This window comes from Megalobrama amblycephala, linkage group LG2 (assembly GCF_018812025.1).
Source record: "Megalobrama amblycephala isolate DHTTF-2021 linkage group LG2, ASM1881202v1, whole genome shotgun sequence".
Lineage (NCBI taxonomy): Eukaryota > Metazoa > Chordata > Actinopteri > Cypriniformes > Xenocyprididae > Megalobrama > Megalobrama amblycephala.
Genome location: NC_063045.1, coordinates 7155699 through 7177865, shown reverse-complemented (window position 1 = coordinate 7177865; position 22167 = coordinate 7155699). Strand labels below are relative to the sequence as shown.

The following is a 22167-nucleotide window of genomic DNA, read 5'->3' as shown; positions in this document are numbered from 1 at the left end:
TAGCAGCAATCATCATCACCTGATGTCATTTTGCTTGAGCTTTCTTTGCTACTGCAAACGTGTTTAACAAACTCACTGTCACAGCAGCCAGAAATGACTAATGTATAAGAGTTTAGAGTTTATTGCCATTTGCACAGGTAGGTTTCAGTACAGGTACATTGGAATTCTTATGCGTTTCTCAAGAGTCAAGTACCAAGTTAAAAATAATTCATAAACATAGAAATAGTACATACATACATACACACCCCACATACACATTGTACATAAAACAAAGGAACAGCTAATCAATTTTAAGAGAGGTGTAATAAGAGATAAAGGGTTAGTTCACCCAAAAATGAAAATAATGTCATTTATTACTCACCTTCATGTTGTTTCACACCTGTAAGACCTTCGTTAATCTTCGGAACACAAATTAAGATATTTTTGATGAAATCCAAAATAGTGATGGTCGATTTCAAAGCACTGCTTCAGGAAGCTTCGGAGCGTTATAAATCAGTGTGTCGAATCAGCGGTTCGGAGCGCCAAAGTCACGTAATTTCAGCAGTTTGACAGTTTGACACGCGATCCGAATCATGATTCGACACGCTAATTCATAACGCTCCGAAGCTTCCTGAAGCAGTGTTTTGAAATCGGCCATCACTAAATAAGTCGTTATTTTGGTTCTTTGGCGCACCAAAAATATTCTCATCACTTTATAATATTAATATTGAACCACTGTACTCACATGAACTGATTTAAATATGTTTTTAGTACATTATGGATCTTGAGAGAGGAAATGTCATTGCTGGCTATGGAGGCCTCACGGAGTCATCGGATTTCAACTAAAATATCTTAATTTGTGTTCTGATAAGTTAATTTGTGTGTTTAATGCTGATACTGTTAGTCTTCATCTTAATTCATTTCTCAAGATTTATAAAAGTGACAAATTAATTTTGTAAATGTGACTCACCGTAGACAGTAACACTGAATCTGTATGTGGACGTTTTCGTGCCTCTGATATTTTTTTGATATTCTCCAGAGTCTGTGATTCTGGTGTTTGTGATGGTCAGAGATCCAGTTTGATGATCCAGCTTCAGTCTGTCTCTGAATCTCCCATCAAGAACATCATTAGATGTGGAGAAGTTTCCAGCCTCTTTATCGATTACAGCTATAAGAGTCTCTGAACGTCCAAATGTCCACAATATCTTCTCACGTGTCTGTATTTCAGTAAGACCAGATTCTAGAGTGACTGAATCTCTCTCTGTCACCGACACTGACTTCACTGCATCTGAATCAGGATCCACAGCTGAAGAACAAACACAACAAGATTTTCTGTTTAAATAAATAAGTAGATTTTAAATAAATGTATGATGGATAATAAATAGTTTAAAATCTACATTTGAAATCAATCATTTCTAAACAACAATGTTTATGTCTTCAGTGTTTTTATAGAACCAACATTTAGAAAAAAACTCTCTCTCTCATTCAGTTCGCTCCTTTTCTTGTCAGGGGTCACCACAGCGGAGTGATCTACACTGATTTGGCACGTTTTACCCCGGATCAACATTTAGAAAAAACAAACGATTAGGAGAACTACAAATTAGATTGACACAAATCCAACAGGTCAAGACACTATAAAAACAAATCAATTTTTCTGGACTTCCTCTTGAGGTGCCATGTGGCAGAGGTGGAAAGTCCAGGGGTTAGAAAGCAAAAGTCCTGCCATATTTTTATTCCACCCACTGAAGCAGTGTTAAAGTTAATGAGAAATTAATTGAGTGATGATTGAGCATTATTGAAGACACCTGATGATAACAAGCAGAATCTCCAAAGGAGAAAATCACAAAAGTCACCATCATTGAGATCGGTGTTAGCTTTAGTTGGGCTCTTTATCCTTGACTTTTTATATTAGATTTTGTTTGGCTGCTGTAACTGAGCTACTGAACTCATTTAGAGCTCAATCTCTGAGTTAGATTTACATTATTGATTACAGCAGCACTGTGATTCTACAGCACAAGTAGCCTGGATGCCAGCCGAACTTAGCCCCGCCCACAACATTTTGAGGTCGGGGAGTTCAGTCTGGACTCGATCCGTAGAGGAGTAATTATGCCCGAACAGAAACTGTTCGGACCAATCACATTGTCAGGGCGATGATTGACAGATTATCACCAGAAACGTAATCAGCCACGTCATCAAAGAGCGCTTGGGGAGTTTGATTGACAAGCGATCTAACCAATCAGAACGCCGCATCCGCCATTTTGTCCGACAAAGCAGTCAGGAGTTAGAAGATTAACCTCGGTAGAGTTAAACTTGAAAAATTGTGCATATTGACGTCTTTCCGCGTTTGAAACAACATTCATTCTCATGTTCATTCATGTTTATTTGATGCTATAAATGACTAGTAGGAAGAGATGATCGGTTAACGAGCCTCTTGAGCTGAGGCGCTACAGCAATCTGTCACGATCATGGTCACAACACATTAAAGAGCCACAAAACGGTTTTTATTGTTTGAATTTTTTTAATAACTACACAGTTTGAAAGCTGGGACTTTGTTTAATATCATAAGTAACCTGCTCTGTCCCGTCTGTCGATGTGTTGTCAGTTTCCTCTTTGCTCTGCGATGTATTTTCCACTCTGTGTGGCGTGACAGCGCCACGGCTTGTCGGACAAAGCAACAGTAACTAAGGGGGGCGAGTCTTTGCGAAAGGTCAATTAGTTTACAACAATGATGGCTGTTGAAGAACTGAGATGTGTAGATTCCGCCATCGTGTCCGTTATAGAAGATATCGACAGCGCATATTTTAAAAAAGGAACAGAGGACCGCGATCAAGGCATTTGTCGATGGAAAAGATGTCTTTGCCGTCCTTCCTACGGGATTCGGCAAAAGTTTGATTTATCAGCTGGCCCCTATGGTCGCTAAGAAGAGTTCTGTTGACAACTATGCGTCGCTCAACCATAGACAGTAAAAGAAATGGACACAGCGACCCCATTGGAACTCAATTGAGACAAGTGAAGCCCATTTTTAGCGATTTTTAGCACTTCCGTTTCTGACGCGCAGACTCAAACTAAGCTTGATGACGTCAGCAACCTGTCTGACAGATGTAAATCTTCTAGTAGCTGTGCGTGCAAACTGCCATCGTTAATCTTGCAGAGACGGCGAGCTTGAGCGGGGAGTTCTTTGGCGTGAGTGAGCAGGAGTAAGTATTCTGATTAATTATTTTGTATAGTATTTTAAAATGTAACGCCAGTACGCCATATTAAGTTAATACATACTATTGCCTGCGAGCTTCTCCTCCTGTCTGTACGGTAATTTCTCTACTGTGCGACAGAGAGTCGAGTGGTTATGACGCAATCGTTAGCCTATTTTTACAAAAACTGTTTCTACGGGGCCATAATGTAACATAGAAGGTAATGGAGCCCTTTATACATTGTCGTGTATATTTAGAAATAAATAATGGACAAATGGAGTCTTTAAACGCCTCAGATGTAAAGTTATTCGCTGTCAAAGTGACGCCAAAATGAATGGGAGTCAATGGGATGCTAACGCAAGTGAAGTTCTGCTACAAGATGGCGGCACGCGGCCGACTTCAACTTCCGGTCGACTTCCTTGGGCACTGCGCTCAACATACGTCACTTACTCTGTAGCTCTGATTGGTTGTAGGTCTATCCAATTGAGGACTTTCCTGGATCGGTTGAAATACACCCCCATAATCAAAGCCCAATGGAGCAGTATCAGACTCATATTCAAACTAGAATTGAGTATGACCATGTCAGGCTACAGCACAAGATCAGTACAAGGGATTTCTTTCTTAAAAAAAATCTTTTATTTAGAGACACAGACATCAAGAATCAGCCTGTGAATCTCAACAATGGATTAACACTAATATCAGCACTGCCGTACCTGCACATGTGTGACAGAGGTGAGTGATGTCCAGATGTTGAGTCTGGTTGCTGATGGGATTGTTCAGCACACAGCTGTAGGTGTTTTTATCCTGATATTCCACCTCCAGAGGTAGAGAGAGACTGATGCTGAGATCAGACACACTGATGCTGGACAATAAACTGTTTCCTTTGTACCAGGAGAGAGTCACATGACCCACATTCACAGCTTAACACACAAATGAACAATTTGATGATGATGATGATGATGATGATGATGATGATGAACAATCTCTGCTGATGACAGGAACAGGCAGACGAGCTGAAAAACATGAGAATAAATGAACAGTAAGTAAGTCAGTGTTTGATGCTGAAACTGTTAGTCTTCATATTAAGTAATTTCTATTAATTCAGATATGCAAATTGAACAAGATTATACTGTCAGAAAGAATTTTTGTCATACAAAATGATCAAATGAAAGATTATTTTTTTTAAAAAAAGGTGAAAGTAAATCAATAACTGTGTATCTGATCTTAAATGATTAAGTGGTTTGATTATTTTATTAATATTTATTAACTAATTATTTGAGTAAAAATACGTCAAGACGCTGTAATTGTGACTCACCGTAGACAGAAACACTGAATCTGTATGTGGTTGATTTTGTGCCTTTGATGATTATTAGATATTCTCCAGAGTCTGTGTTTCTGGTGTTTGTGATGGTCAGAGATCCAGTCTGATGATCCAGCTTCAGTCTGTCTCTGAATCTCCCATCAAGAACATCATCAGATGTGGAGACACTTCCAGCATCATCGATATCAGCTATAAGAGTCCCTGGACGTCCAAACACCCATGTTATCACATCATGTCTCTCTATTTTAGTAACACCAGATTCTAGAGTGACTGAATCTCCCTCCGTCACTGACTTCACTGCATCTGTAACACCAAACACACCTGAAGAACAAACACAACAAGATGTTTCTGTTTAAATAAATAAATATTTATAAATAAATGTATGATGGTTAATAATGTAGTTTAAAATTTACATTTGAAATTAATAATATTAAAACAACAAAACTGATTAATTATTGCATCTTTCTGGTGATTCTGAATAAAACTCTCATTTCCTGATGGAGGAACTGAAGCGGATTTGATTTTTGATTGATTTGATAAGGACAATATATGTTAATGAACATCAGTATGAAATACAACATGTAAACATACTGGATTAAAGCATTGATCATTTATATCTGTGATCCCCATAAACAAACAAAGACATTGATAATAACAATATACAAACACTCACATACACATTAATATAATTCCATAAATAACAAGCACAAGAGAAAATAATAATAAAATATGCCTAATTAAAAATGATTACAGATTTGAGCTCCACAAACACTTTCACTTCAGACGAGAATCACGTCACACTGAAACTAATGTGCTGCTGTTTGAGCTTCAGTGTTTTTATAGAAACATTTAGAAAAACAAACTGAAGTCATAAAAACACATTAAAAACTCACCAACCAGACGCCACAAACACAAACAGAAGAAAACAGATGGCTTGAGCTGGTTTTTGTCTTGTGCAAAAAAGAGATTTTTTGCCAAAATAAATTCTGACGTAGTGAACATTAAACCCACTATTTATTTACTGTTGATTATTATGTTACCAATACCACTGTCATCCGCTCAAACATCGTGATGGAAATGCACCTAATCTGCATTTGTTTGTTTTTGTGAACTTTGAATAGATTTACTTCACGTCTCGATGGAAACCAAAGACAGAAGATACTGATAAAATCACTCCTGATAACATGATTCAGGGTGAGACACTAGATGGAGCTGTTGATCCTCAGATGAGACACAGAGACAAATCACACTAGAGATTTAAAGACTTTATTGTTGCCTGATGGAGGAAGTGGAGCTTTTCAACATTTAATAGAAAACACTACATTTAAAAATAAAAAAAGACAATAATTAGCACTTTAACCAGCAGGTGGCGGCAAAGTAGCATTCATTTGCGCCTATATCAGCCATTTCCTCTAATCGTTTTTCACTTTGTTTTTGAATATTAAACATTATAAAATAACTAGGTTTAAAAATACATTTTGTAAATATGAAGTACTCACAAAATCTTGTATTGTGAATGAATGACACAGAAAGTGAGCACCGCGCTCTCCCTTTATAATCACAGCAGCTGTCAGTGATTTCAGCACACTTGTAAAAACACACATTTTATTCAATTAATCTAACTAAAGTACACAATACATATTTAATTTTTGAAGCTTTTTTCACATAAAAGTGTGAAAACTGATGGTCAAACTGAATTTAGCCGAGGAGGAACACTGAGGTAGGCCCTACGTCTTTATTTATATGTTTTTTAGGCTGCCTTACGTTTGAATAACTAAATTAATGCAATGCCTGACTATTTAAGTGACTATATTCTGATTATAAACTAAATATTACACTATTGATCCTCAACACACCAGCAAATGACTCTCACCGGAAGTTTTCCAGCTGGCTTATATTATTGCGGAAGTTCTAAAGAACGCTCCGTGCATATAGTCAATTGTTGTACAAAATACACATAGCCCACTCATCTTTGCATCAATAAAATGCGCAACACTTTATATTTTACTACCAAGACATATGTATTATATAATTAATTCAACTTACAGTCGTATGTTTTCTTTGACATCTCGCGATTTCGGGGCATGTTCCCGAACATAATGCATGATAGGATACGCAGTATTCAAGTTAGGCTCATGTGGGTTTAATGTGCATTAAGGGCACTGCAGTTGGGTTTATTTAAAGACATGGGACTCTTGCGCACTTAGTCTACTTCCTGTCGCGTGCACGAGCTCTCAAGTGGCCAAGACCGCAAGTGTGGGTATTTGGACAGGGCATGAGTGTGCCGGAAGAGAAATGTCACTTTTGCAGAGTATTTTTTTTAATTACTCTACATGAGAGGCCAACATTAGAATAATGAATTAAAAGAAATTAAGTTTGATGTCAAAAATCAACGTGTATCACAGATTTTCATTTTTTGTGCAAGATAGAAATATAAACAAAGTCTTAATTTTTTAATAATCAGCCACAAAAAGAGCAGAAGCTCAAATAATCATCAGTGTTTATTATAAAAAAAACAAAAAAAAACACATGAAGAATCTTTAAAGTTCAGTGTTCTGCTTTATATTTCAATACTTTCTGAAAAAGATGAACATATAAAGCCATTAATTAATAAATCTCCCAGATAATTATATATGCAAAATCAGTGTGTGAGAAATGTCATCATCAATCATGTACCTGATGTGTGAATATGAGCTTGATCTCGTTCAGCTCTGCTGGATCTGATGTCATAAACCAGAATAATGACAGTAGCCACGCCCACCAGAGCAGAGAGGACCAATCGGATCACAGCTTCAGTAGGACCACAACAGTGGACAGAGTCTGAGGAATAAAAACATCAAACTGACATCAGATCAGTCAGTAAACACTAATATCAGCGCTGACATCAACTAATATCAGCACTGCCGTACCTGAACATGTGTGACAGAGGTGAGTGATGTCCAGATGTTGAGTCTGGTTGCTGATGGGATTGGGATGAGATGATGATGAAGATGAAGATGATGATGAAGGACAGTCTGTGCTGATGACAGGAACAGGCAGATGAGCTGGAAAACATGAGTGAATAAATGAACATTAAAGGTGCCATAGAATTGAAAATTGAATTTACCACAACAGTGGACAGAGTCTGAGGAATAAAAACATCAAACTGAGATCAGATCAGTCAATAAACACTAATATCAGCGCTGACATCAACTAATATTTCTGAAAAAAAAAAAGAAATAAGAACTTATTTTTGGTTCAGTGCGTTAAATGAGTGTTTATACATTCTGTCATCTCAAAGTAAACGATTCAACAATTCAATATGTAAACAGTCAATAAGAATATTTGATGGACAGGAGAAATGATCTCTACTCACTATAGACAGAAACTCTGAATGTTTTAGCAGAGAATTCTGTTGAAAACATCATTAGTTTATAATCTCCAGCATGTTCAGTTGTGATGTTTGTGATGGTCAGAGATCCAGTTTGATTGTCCAGCTTCAGTCTGTCTCTGAATCTCCCATCCAGAACATCATCAACATTTACAGTGCTGTCAACCAGTTTACTGATTCCAGCTATTGGAGTGTTTTTAAACCACCACAGAATCTCATCATTATCCTTCATTTCAGTAAGATCAGAGTTTAGAGTGACTGAATCTCCCTCCTTCACTGACACTGACTTCACTTTATCTGAATCACCAAACACACATGAAGAACAAACAGAAACATATTACTTCTGTCACATAACTTTTACAATGATTTACTAAACTAAATATTTTAAAATTTAAGTTTTAAAATAAATAAAATCATAAACAACAAAAACAAAATGGTGTATGAACTAATTTCAATTTTGTCATTAAAAAACAGGTGAAACCATTTTTTTTTTAACTCACCAAAGACGGTGAGAATAAAGATATTTCCCACTTTGTTGATATTTAGTTTATAAAGTCCATCATGTTCAGTTGTGATGTTTGTGATGGTCAGAGATCCAGTTTGTTTGTCCAGTTTCAGTCTGTCTCTGAATCTCCCATCAAGAACATCATCATATACAGTGAAGCTGTTCTTCCGTTTATTGATTTCAGCTATTACATTGTTTCCAAACCTCCACAGAATCCGATCATCATCCTTCATTTCAGTAAGATCAGAGTTTAGAGTGATTGAATCTCCCTCCTTCACTATTTTATTAACTATATCATCAAACACACACAGAGAACAAACAGAAGCAGGGTTCAACACAGATTAAGACAGAAGTAAATCGTTTGATGTTTAAATTGTAAATTAATATCATCATTAAACTGAAGCAAAATGGAGTTTGAATTGATGATTAAAATATAAAACAGGTGAAAAAAAATATTTAACTCACCAAAGACAACGAGATTGAAACTCTTGATCACACCGTTGATCTCTAGTTGATAATCTCCAGCATGTTCAGTTGTGGTGTTTGTGATGGTCAGAGATCCAGTTTGATTGTCCAGTTTCAGTCTGTCTCTGAATCTCCCATCAAGAACATCATCATATACAGTGAATCTGTTGTTCTGTTTATTGATTTTAGCTATTACAGTGTCTTCAAACCTCCACTGAATCTCATCACCATCCTTCATTTCAGTGAGACGAGAGTTTAGAGTGACTGAATCTCCTTTATTCACAATCACACGCTTCTTTTCATCATCACCAAACACACCTGAAGAAGTTTTTCACAGATTAAAGCTTTAAAATCATTCTTGTTGGTTTGATGAAGCTTCAATAAAATACTTTAATTCATTAAATGTGTTAATAAGTTAATGTTCTGCAGAACTACAAAAACAAATGATGATGAATGAAAAATAGATTTATATGTGGAACAATAACTGAATAAAAAGACACTTTACTAATGCTGTTGATTATCTGAGCTTCATATTTATGTTTATTTATTGAATCTATCCTGAATAACTGAATATAGACATGAATTCAAATTTGATGACAGTAAAATCAGTTTAATTATTTCTGTATGAGAAAAACAGTGGATTTTAATCTTCTCTGACTAATTTTATAATCAGTAATTTATCACATCAGAACAGAAACAACTGAAGTCATAAAAACACATTTAAACTCACCATCCAGACGCCACAAACACAAACAGATCAAAACTAATTTCAGAAACATTTTCTTCATCAGTTTCAGTCACAAATATGAAAAGACAAACTCTTCAAAACTGGATCAGTAATAAATGACAGACGCGCTGATGAGAGAGAGGGTTTTCAGTAAAGTGTTGTGAAACTCTTCCTCTAAAATAACTGCACAGTCAGTCCTGATGTGTGTGTGCCCATCAGTGTTTGTTTGTTTGTTTGCTTGTTTTTTTCTGATAATTTCACATTTTAAAGTGTCATTTCCTGAACTTCCTGTAGATGCTGTTGAATGGTGTTAATTTCAAAAATGTCCCGTGATGTTGAGAAGTTAAAATGTTACTTTGGTGAGTCTTAAACTATCATTTAAATCTTGTCATGAGATCATGAGACTCAAACCAGTGTTATTTCAGTATCATTGAAATTATATATATATATATTGAACCCGTTATTATTATTTTTTTTTATTTTAAATTTAGTTAGTTTTAGTATTTTTTGTTTTGTTATTGTTAGTAGTTTTTGTTTTTATAGGCACTAGTTTTTATTCAGTTTTATTTCAGTTTTAGTTATTTTAGTACATCAAGATAAAGTAAATAAAAATGAGAAATGTTCCCTTGTCAACTAGATGAAATAAAATGTTTTTCATGTTTATTTTTTTATTTCAGTTAACATTTATATTATTTCATGATCCTAAAATGTTTTTACAGTCTGTTGCTCAGTTCAAGCTGACTCCATACAGCACTGATGCAGCTTCAGATTTCACTCTTTGAGGAAGAGGAATATAGAAAGACATTAAAAATCTGTAATCAAAAATCCTGCTCAGCTCTTCTGGATCTGATGTCATAAACCAGAACAACAGCAGCCCCGCCCACCAGAGCAGAGAGGACCAATCAGATCACAGCTTCTCTGAGTGTATCAGGGGCACGTTCAAGCTCAAACCGGTGCGCAATGTTTTGCTACGGTTTCCGAGTTGAACGACATGTTTCCTGGAAACGGTGTGCAACAGGTTTGAGATATGTTTTCTCTTGTTTTGTGAGTGTGTCAAAAATCTCAGCCCAATCAGCATCAACTGCATATAAACCACGTGGTATTAAAGAGACATCTTGCACAATGGGTATGTATGTAACAAAAGTACAAACCCAATTCCAAAAAAGTTGGGACACTGTACAAATTGTGAATAAAAACAGAATTCAATGATGTGGAAGTTTCAAATTTCAATATTTTATTCAGAAAACAACATAGATAACATAGCAAATGTTTAAACTGAGAAACTGTATCATTTTAAGGGAAAAATAAGTTGATTTTAAATTTCATGGCATCAACACATCTCAAAAAAGTTGGGACAAGGCCATGTTTACCATTGTGTGGCATCCCCTCTTCTTTTTATAACAGTCTGCAAACGTCTGGGGACTGAGGAGACAAGTTGCTCAAGTTTAGGAATAGGAATGTTGTCCCATTCTTGTCTAATACAGGCTTCTAGTTGCTCAACTGTCTTAGCTCAACTTCCTCTTCATGATGTGCCAAATGTTTTCTATGGGTGAAAGATCTGGACTGCAGGCTGGCCATTTCAGTACCCGGATCCTTCTATGCAGCCATGATGTTGTAATTGATGCAGTATGTGGTCTGGCATTGTCATGTTGGAAAATGCAAGGTCTTCCCTGAAAGAGACGACATCTGGATGGGAGCATATGAAGAGTTCAGATGCAAAACCCTCTAAATCCATCAGACATCTTTTCTTTTAAATGAGCATTTTTTACCAGGCTTTTACAATCAAGTTCAGGAGTTTCATTTTAAAGGTAATGATAAGGTTATTAGCTAGTGAATGAAATAACTTTTTTTCAAAAATGTCACTTTAGACAAATTAGATTTTCTGCATCAAAACCAGCTAAATCCACTTGTGCTTATTTTGCAAAAACCTCTAAATCCATATTCGGGATAAGACATAGTAAATAGTTGAAAAATCACTAAAGATGCAACTAGAAACCCTGAAAAAGATGAGAGCACAATCATTTCAAAACTAAACAGTAGACAAACCTCTTTACACAGGGATCTAACACGTCTCTTCTAATATGAGACAGAAGAATAGCATCTTGTTTGACTTTGTCTTTGGCGAAATAGAGCTGATGTTTGATGTATAATAAATCCGATTCCTTCCTAACGGCACTGCACAAAGAACTGTTATGAGTGCATGATACAATTGCGACCGAGCCATTTCCACTGTAGGCTATTTGGCCTTATGACAGGCAGAGTTTTGAGGTAAATAACGTTTTCTTCTGCCATTCAATGTTAGTAGGACAGGCTGATCCATTTCATCGTACTCCAACTTTTATTTTAAAAATCTCAATCTGAATCCAAAACAATCTCCTCAGCACGCCGCTATATTGAAACCGCTCAAAATCATATGATCTCATTTTTGACAGAGGTGGCGTTTAGCGGCTTTTGCATCTGAACTCGTCATATGTTGTTCTAGAACTTGGATATACCTTTCGGCATTGATGGTGCCTTTCCAGATGTGTAAGCTGCCCTTGCCACACGCACTCATGCAACCCCATACCATCAGAGATGCAGGCTCTTTTTACACCCAATCATGTTGCCAATTGACCTAATAAGTTGCAAATTGGTCCTCCAGCTGTTCCTTATATGTACATTTAACTTTTCCGGCCTCTTATTGCTACCTGTCCCAACTTTTTTGGAATGTGTAGCTCTCATGAAATCCAAAATGAGCCAATATTTGGCATGACATTTAAAAATGTCTCACTTTCAGCATTTGATATGTTATCTATAGTATATTGTGAATATAAGTATATATAAGATTATACGTTTATAAAATATAAGTTTATGAGATTTTTAAATTATTACATTCCTTTTTTTATTCACGATTTGTACAGTGTCCCAACTTTTTTGGAATCGGGTTTGTACTATACTTATTTATATATTTTGCTATTGTATTTTGGAGTTACACTTTCATAAACTTTTCTATTCTCCTCTGATTATATAATGGTAAATATTACAATATCACAGCACAACAATAGTGATCAGAAATAATGATAAGCCTAATACTCACAATAAAATTAATGTCATATAGATCATTTAGTCTCGGGTGTAAGAAGTGGATTATCCTTCACCTGAAATGTTTTGTCTATTCATGCTGAAATGCAAGGCAAATGTTGGATCACAATAATTAGAAGTTTCCACAAATCCCTTCACTCGATTGGGATGTTCTCTTTTATTCTGGACAGCAAGGGCAGTGACTGTAACATCGAGCATATATTACAGTATTAAACATGTATTTATACTGATTTCATCAGGCTCTGAAAATTCTTCAAAAAGAACACAGAATGGCCTTCTCAGCTGCCATAGTTGCAACTCTTGCGTCATCAGAACAGGGTGTTCAACGCACCACCGTTTCCGTTTAAAAAACGTGTTGCAACGTTTTGTCGGGGCTGAACGCAGCCCTGATCATCATCAATCTGCCTATCACTTTTGCAACATAAACCACTCAAAGCTGAAAGAAATTGTCCAAATAGAGCTAGATAGAACCTACATTTGAAAAAAACATGTAGAGATTGTTTTGTTTTTTTAATTAAATTGATTTTGTAAATGTGAACTGTGCTGTGCATTTATGAATTTTGTTTTGTAAATAGATTACTTTTGAGGCTGATCTGGTTCAATATTTAAAGCATGCATTGTTGCATGCATAAATTATGCGGCTGATTTTTTAATTTTTTGAGGTTTGTATGATGAGTGCTGATATCTAAGTGTGTTGTATTTAACTTTTGAATTGTTTTGAACAATCTTACATAAATCACTTCAGTGTTATAAGTGAGTTTTATCACATCATTTTCATATATAATGTTTTAATTTCAAAAGTAAGCAAAACTACAGAAAAAAGTGTTTATTTAAACCACTCTAATGCAATCATTTGTCAGTTATTAAAATACGTGTCGATCTGCTTAATCAATGCAGAAATGTTTTCTGCAAACACCTGCAATTGGGGAAAAAGAAGCAACTCAACAAAAGTCAAGGTTCAAGAGCTCAACTAAAGGAAACACTGATCACCAAAATGGTGACCAAACATTTTCAATAAAACATCAACATCTAAACCTCTGTTAATTCTCAAAAAGAGCTTCTGCTGAGATCTTGAGAGATTTATTGTCTTCTTTTATCTTCAGTTGATTTCAGGCTGTGTGGCTTTAAGTCAGTTGTAGTTGTGTTTCATTTTCTGAGAGTTCAAGCATGTTGAACAAACATCACATTGTAACATTGATTCAATGACATTGCCATTGATTTTTTGTTGAAATTTCAACATTTTTTCATTCATTGACACATTATCATTAACATTTAATATTATATCATTTCTACCATTGCTTGCTATCTGGGTATGGATACAAGAGAGTGTGTCATCGATCAGAGAGCAAAATCATCATGAAGTCACATCAGCACACACAGGTATTGAGGGAGTGAAAATATCTCCGATGATATTATTATACTTGTTATAAACCAAGAGACACTTGATCAGAGAACACAAGCAGTCTAGTGGAGACTCGTAGACTGTGGATTGACACAAAATATAATGCGAACAATCTAGTGTTCATGCGAATGCTGCTTTCAGAAAAGGAGATTGGCCCGACCGCTAAAGGTTCATACTGAGGATGAGAGCAGAGAAGAGAAACAGAAGATGAAGTGCCTTAAAACAGATGAACCCTTCCTTACTTTAACAAGAAAACACTGAGAACACTGTGAAAAGAGCTCATATGGGGAGACAAACTCACTACATTAATGTGTGTTTCAGTACATTTATGTAAAAGAAATAGTAATATGTTTTAGATGTGTATATGCAGTTTATGCCAGAAAATCTTTAAGACTTCTTTATATCTTTAATAATAAATATTTAATAATACATTTACATATATAAAAATAATGTTTTCAATGTATGAGCTTGATAATCATGTAAACATTTACAAATAATGTATTAAATAATGTTTTAATAATGAAAAGCTGTTTTTTTCCTCCAGGGGGCGTCATGGGCATATAATGAAACATGGAGAAACTCTTGAACCTCAGACTGAGAAACTTTATTTATAAAGGCAAGCAAATACATATGACAAATATACAGCAGTAGTAGTAAAGTGAGATCTGTGTGTCTCATGTGAGGAAAATATAAACAATAAAGCTTTTCAAAGTGGATTTAAAAAAAAATCTGACACTGAAAAAAGCAAAGATAGAAATAGATAGAAAGTTATTATATTTCAATGTGTTTATGTTCAGCCAATAGAGGAGATTCATTATTAAATTATTATTAGAGACGTCTGATCTGAACACCATTAACCAGCTCTGACTGAACAATAATAACCCTGAAAGACACACAAGATTCTTTAAGTGTTTAAAGCCTGCAATCAAATATGAAAGATGAGGTTGTAAAAAAAAGTTTAAAAGGTTTTTTAAAAAAGTTAAAGGTATGTTATATTAACTACTGTAGCGTGAGCAAAGGGATCTTTGTTAATCTTCAGTATTTATCATGACAAACATTTTGATACTTTGAGCATTAATATGAGAATTTGTTGCTTTTTTTCCAGCTCTTCTAGATGTCATAAACCAGGGCTGCGTTCAGCCCCGACAAAACGTTGCAAAACGTTTTTTAAACGGAAACGGTGGTGCATTGAACACCCCGTTCTGATGACGCAAGAGTTGCAACTATGGCAGCTGAGAAGGACATTCTTTGTGTTCTTTTGAAGAACTTTCGGAGCCTGATGAAATCAGTATAAATACATGTTTAATACTGTAATATATGCTCGATGTTACAGTCACTGCCCTTGCCGTTCAGAATAAAAGAGAACATCCCAATCCAGTGAAAGGATTTGTGGAAACTTCTAACTATTGTGATACAACACTTGCCTTGCATTTCAGGATGAAAAGACAAACGTTTCTTCTTACCTTTAAGACTGTGTTATGATCTATATTATTTTTCTTGTTTGTATTAATTAGGCTTATCATTATTGCTGATCACTGTTGTTGTGCTTTGATATTGTAATATTTACCATTATATATTCAGAGGAGTATAGAAAAGTTTATTAAAGTGTCACTTCTCAATACAACAGCAAAATATATTTTATATTACATTAATAGGCTACTCATTGTGCCAGCTGTCTCTTTAATACTGCATGGTATTAACAAGCAAGAGAAAACGCATCTCAAACCCGTTGCACACCGTTTCCAGGAAACATGTCGTTCAACCCGGAAAACGTAGCAAAACGTTGCGCACCGGTTTGAGCTTGAACGTGCCCCAGAAGAATGACAGTAGCCACGCCCACCAGACCGGACGTGTTTAAAGCAGAACTCAGTGAGATTTGCGAAGCTCCCCCTACAGTTTCCTTCAGTGAATCACACTGTCGTAAATACTTAAAGCGCAGCTCTGGACTACAACGACTACAACGCTCACCAGCGCAGTAGTTTTGCAAATATAGTACAAGAAAGAGGAGGTGGGTAATTTGCAAATACAGTACACTCGATGGAGGTGGGTAATTTTCGAAATTGTCTTATAAAGTCATAATATATACATTGTTTTTGAATTACCGTAAAGCATTTTGTCACTCTCGTGTGAACGTGAACATGAGGCGAGATTGTGTCGGGTTGCTGCAGCTCAAGTTGCAAGTGCTGTATTCTGGCGTAGACGTGCCAGATGGGGTTGGTGCTCACCTCAAACACACCACTACAAGCCAATTAACCATCGTAAGGACTTAGAAAACTATTTATGAAGGTAAAAAAAGTTACTTAGTTCTGCTTTAAGTTAGCCGTTACGCTTTCTCCAATGGTAGAGATACAGACCCTCTTATCTCCCTATAATATACAATCACTGGTTTAGTGTGTGCGTTAAGGGCACTGCACTTGGGCTTTTTTAAGACATGGGACAGTCTTGTGGCCAAGACCGCAAGTGTGGGTATTTGGACAGGGCATGAGTGTGCCGGAAGAGATGTTGCTTTTGCAGAGTATTTTTTTTTAATTACTCTGCATGAGAGGCCAACATTAGAATAATTAATGAAAAGAAATAGTTTGATGTCAAAAATCTACATGTATCACAGATTTTGTAATTTCAAGACTGAACAATCAAATGTAATAAAATATGGAAAGACACTCAGAGTGAGAAAACTTTATTGATAAAGGCAAGCAAATACATATGAAAAATATACAGTAGTAGTAAAATAAGATCTGTCTCTTTATACATTTTTTTTATAAGATAGAAATATAAACAAAGTCTTAAGTTTTTTAGTAATCTGACACAGAAAGAGCAGAAGCTCAAATAATCATCAGCATTTATTATGTCAAAAACAGTAAAAGAACAAAAAACACACTTGAAGAATCTTTAAAGTTCAGCGTTCTACTTTAGATTTCAATACTTCCTGAAAAAGATGAAAATATCATTTTTCATCTTATAAGCCATTAATTAATAAATCTCACAGATATTAATAAATGCAAAATTAGTTTGTGAGTAATTACATCAATCATGTACTGATGTGTGAATATGAGCTTGATCTCGTTCAGCTCTTCTGGATCTGATGTCATAAACCAGAATAATGACAGTAGCCACGCCCACCAGAGCAGAGAGGACCAATCGGATCACAGCTTCAGTAGGACCACAACAGTGGACAGAGTCTGAGGAATAAAAACATCAAACTGAAATCAGATCAGTCAATAAACACTAATATCAGCGCTGACATCAACTAATATCAGCACTGCCGTACCTGAACATGTGTGACAGAGGTGAGTGATGTCCAGATGTTGAGTCTGGTTGCTGATGGGATTGTTCAGCACACAGCTGTAGGTGTTTTTATCCTGATATTCCACCTCCAGAGGTAGAGAGAGACTGATGCTGAGATCAGACACACTGATGCTGGACAATAAACTGTTTCCTTTGTACCAGGAGAGAGTCACATGACTCACATTCACAGCTGAACACACCAATGAACATGATGATGATGATGATGATGATGATGATGATGATGATGATAATGAAGGCCAGTCTGTGCTGATGACAGGAACAGTCAGACGAGCTGGAAAACATGAGTGAATAAATGAACAGTAAGTAATTAGGAGGCTGTTTTATCAGTGACTGGATGTTTTTATTGAGAGTCAGTGAGTGTTTGATGCTGAAACTGTTAGTCTTCATATTAATTAACTTTATGAGATGCAAATTTAACAAGATTACACTGTCAGGAAAATGTCATACAAAATTACGGAGAAAAAAAATTTAAAGGTGAAAGAAAGTAAATCAATAACTGTGTATATGATATTAAATGATTATGTGGTTTGATTGTTTTATAAATATTATTAAATAATTATTTGTGTATAAAAAATCTTATACAAAAATAATACAAATTATAAGTATGAAGTTGAGTTATTGTGACTCACCGTAGACAGTAACACTGAATCTGTATGTGGAAGTTTTCATGCCTCTGATATTTATTTGATATTCTCCAGAGTCTGTGGTTCTGGTGTTTGTGATGGTCAGAGATCCAGTTTGATGATCCAGTTTCAGTCTGCCTCTGAATCTCCCATCAAGAACTTCATCAGATGTGGAGAATATTTTATCTTCTTTATCGATTTGAGCTATAAGAGTCCCCGGACGTTCAAATATCCATGCTATCACATCATTTCTCTGTATTTTAGTAAGACCAGACTCTAGAGTGACTGAATCTCCTTCCGTCACTGACACTGACTCTGTCTTCACTGCGTCTGTAACACCAAACACACCTGAAGAACAGAACAAGATTTTTATGTTTAAATAAATACGTATATTTTTAAATAAATGTATGATGGTTAAAGGGATAGTTCACCCAAAAATGAAAATTTGATGTTTATCTGCTTACCCCCAGGGCATCCAAGATGTAGGTGACTTTGTTTCTTCAGTAGAACACAAATGATGATTTTTAACTCCAACCGTTGCCGTCTGTCAGTCGTATAATGCGTGTCAATGGAAACTCCATCTATAAGAGTAAAAAAAAAACATGTATAGTCAAATCCAAATGAAACCCTGCAGTTCGTGACGACACATTGATGTCCCAAGACACGAAACGATTGGTTTGTGTGAGAAACCATGTCCAACTGCCCTCCACATTCGGTTAGTGAGGTCTGATCGCGCTCTGACAAAGGAAGTGATCTCTCGCACTCATTGAAGCAAAGCGCAAGACATAATTTCCGTCATCAGAACGCATTTTTTGACCTCACTAACTGGATGCTGAACGCAGTTGGACATAGTGGTGTATTAGAGGTAAAAAATTATATAAATACTGTTCGGTTTCTCACACAAACCGATCGTTTCGTGTCTTAGGACATCAATGTGTCGTCACGAGCCACAGGGTTTAATTTGGATTTGATTTGGATTTGTCTGTGCATGTTTTTTTTGACTCTTATAGATTGTGTTCCCATTGACTTGCATTATACGGCCGACAGACTCCAACGGTTCTTCTACTGAAGAAACAAAGTCAAATACATCTTGGATGTTCTGGGGGTAAGCAGATAAATATCAAATTTTCATTTTTGGGTGAACTATCCCTTTAATAAAGCAAATAGTTTAAAAATTTACATTTGAAATCAATGATTTCCAAACAACAAAACTGATTAATAATTGTATCTTTCTGGTGATTTTGAATAAAACTTTCATTTCCTGTTGGAGGAACTGAAGCTGATTTGATTTGATTAAATAGAGACAATGCATATTAATGAACATCAGTATAAATGTATATGAAAAATTTGACTGGACACTCACTTGCAGAAAGTTTTATTGACCAATAAGCATTGGTCAATAAAACTTTCTGCAAGTGAGTGTGCTGTTAAATTTTTCATATACATTTAGATTAATTTCTCTTGACCTGAACCTCGGATGGAGTGCATTTGTTTATGTTTTTGATTAATGAACATCAGTATAAAATACAAAATGAAAACACAGATTGTCACAGATTCAACCTGTTCATGATCTTTAAAAACTCTGTCTGGTCTCGTCACTCACTACCGTGTATAGGGACTTACCTGAAGGCTTGCCTGCCTTGTGGATACTGATCTTGAAGAGGCTCTCCATTCTGGGAAAACCACTGGGATGAGGAATGTTGACGTACTGCACCCCTACACTTACACTCCATGTTGGCTGTCCCCATGAAAAGGAAATCTCTTTTCTAGTACTGGAGAGATCCACTGCAGATATCATCCTGGGATGTCTGTGGATACAAACTCACTCACCACACATCTTCTGGTCGAATGGTGATATCCTGTCATGAAGCGAACACTGTTTCCAGAACTGTCTCTACACAGCAATATCCCCAGTGTTAAATGAACACCCAAAGTGTACATATGAGTCCATCTTGCCGGGTGTTAAAAAGTAACACTGAAGCAGTGTTAAAGTTAATGAGATAATTGATTGATGATTGAGTGAAGATTGACAATTAGTGGAGACACCTGATGATAATAAGCAGAATCACTGAAGAAACAACAAGAGAAAAAGAGAGAGACAGAGATGACTTCAGCCATTAAACATTATTACACTTATTATTAACCAGTTTGATTTGATTTCTGTCATACATCAACAAAAGTTCTTACTGAGAATTAACAGATGTTTAGATGTTAATGTTTTAATGAAAGTTTAGTTTGAAGTCACCATGATGGTGAAAAGCATTTCCTTTAGTTGGGCTCTTGACTCTATTTATTAACATTAATTTATCTCTGGCTGCTCCGACTTTGTGTTTGTAGAGCATATTTGTTATGGTCAGAGAAACTCTGATCTGAGCTGTGTTTCCCAAAAGTGCTGTGAGCCAAAGTTGATCAATTTAGGTTTACAATGCTTTGGGTAGCACAGTTATAATGGTTGTGTTTTCTCATGGTGAAATGGACAGATTCATTGGTAACATCCATTATTTACTGCTGATATAGAGGTTATATTATTTCTTTATAGTAAATCTGTTACTGCTTGAGATCAAGCAGAGCTTTTATAAGGGTTAAAAGCTGAAGGTTTTTTTTGAAACACACACAGACATCAAGAATCAGCATATGACCCTCAACAATGGTGACAATCAAACAAAGTGCTTCATGTTGCAGTGCATGATGGGAGCCACCAATCAAAACTCATCCATGGCTCCCATCATGCATTGCTGCATGAATAAATTATGCAGCTGAATTGTCCTGTAATTTTCGTAGATTGTTCATGTTTGCTTTATTTTTCTGTTGTTTTGTTGTGACAGTAGCTTGTTTTGTGATGTTCAGAGTTGATCTGTTTGTCAGTATTTTGTATTTATTTATCGTCACCGTTCTTGAGAATCAGATGCTGATTCTTGATGTCTGTGTGTGTTTAAACACTGATACTTCAGTTCATAATCTATTGTTCTTAAAAAAAAAAAAAAAAAAAAAGTCATGCTGTTGTTGGATCTCAAGCTGTAAATTCACAGGACTACAATCATTAACACTAAAGCTACACATCAAGCACACAGTCAGAGATTTAGACTCTAAACAACAAAAAAAATCATCAAATTATATTGTGACTGTATCATACTTTCTCTGACCCTAACAAATGTACTTTACAAACACAAAGTTGGAGCAGCCAGAGAAAAATTAATAATAAAAGGTAAAGAGTCAAGAGCCCAACTAAAGCAAACGCTGACCTCTTTCATGGTGACTTGAAATGAAACATTCATAAAACATTAATTAACACCAATTTTCTCTCTTTCCTTCAATGATTCTGCTTATTATCATCAGGTGTCTCCACTAATTGTCAATCATCACTCAATCATCAATCAATTATCTCATTAACTTTAACACTGCTTCAGTGTTACTTTTTAACACCCGGCAAGATGGAGTCATATGTACACTTTGGGTGTTCATTTAACACTGGGGATTTTGCTGTGTACTTCCCCACAAACCAGGAAAGAATTATCCTCAAATTTCTCTTAACGCTACCACCATCGAAAGCCCACTCTAACAGCCAAAGTGGAGATTCCTTGTGAGTTCTGGGTGTTCCAGGATGTGTTCAGCAAACAACTGGCTACCAGATTACCACCTGACCAGCCATGAGACTGTACCATCGAGCTGCTGCCTGGAGTCACCTTGCCCAATGGTAAAATATACCTGTTATCTCTCCCAGCACAGAAGGCCATGGAGGAGTGCATCAAGGAGGCTCTCAATCAAGCATTAATTCATCCATCTTCATCCCCTGCAGCTTCCAGGTTTTCTTCATCGCAAAGATGGACGGAGGCTTGAGGCCCTGCTGAAGCTCAGAGAACATCAGCTGTATCTATAGTCGGAGAAGTGTGAGTTCCAGCTTCCCTCTATTCACCTTCTAGGCTACATCATTGATGAGTTTGGTATCAAGATGGACCAGAAGAATGTCGAAGCAGTCAAAGATTGGCCTCAGCCTTCATCGATTGAGGAGCTCCAACACTTCCTAGGATTTGCCAACTTATATATACTTAGATTCATTGCCAACTTCAATAAAATAGCTAAAACCATTAACCTCCCTGCTCCGTCACAAGCCCATGTCTCTGTGCTGGGATCCATCTGCTGACAAAGCTTTCCACCAGCTGAAAGATGCCGTCTGTACTGCTCCTATTCTTGTTCATCTGA

General features: G+C 36.1%; 1 pseudogene; it reads right to left on the bottom strand.

Moving 5' to 3' along the window:
* LOC125262604 overlaps positions 1-22167 on the bottom strand; it is a 66259-nt pseudogene that overhangs the window by 5563 nt on the left and 38529 nt on the right.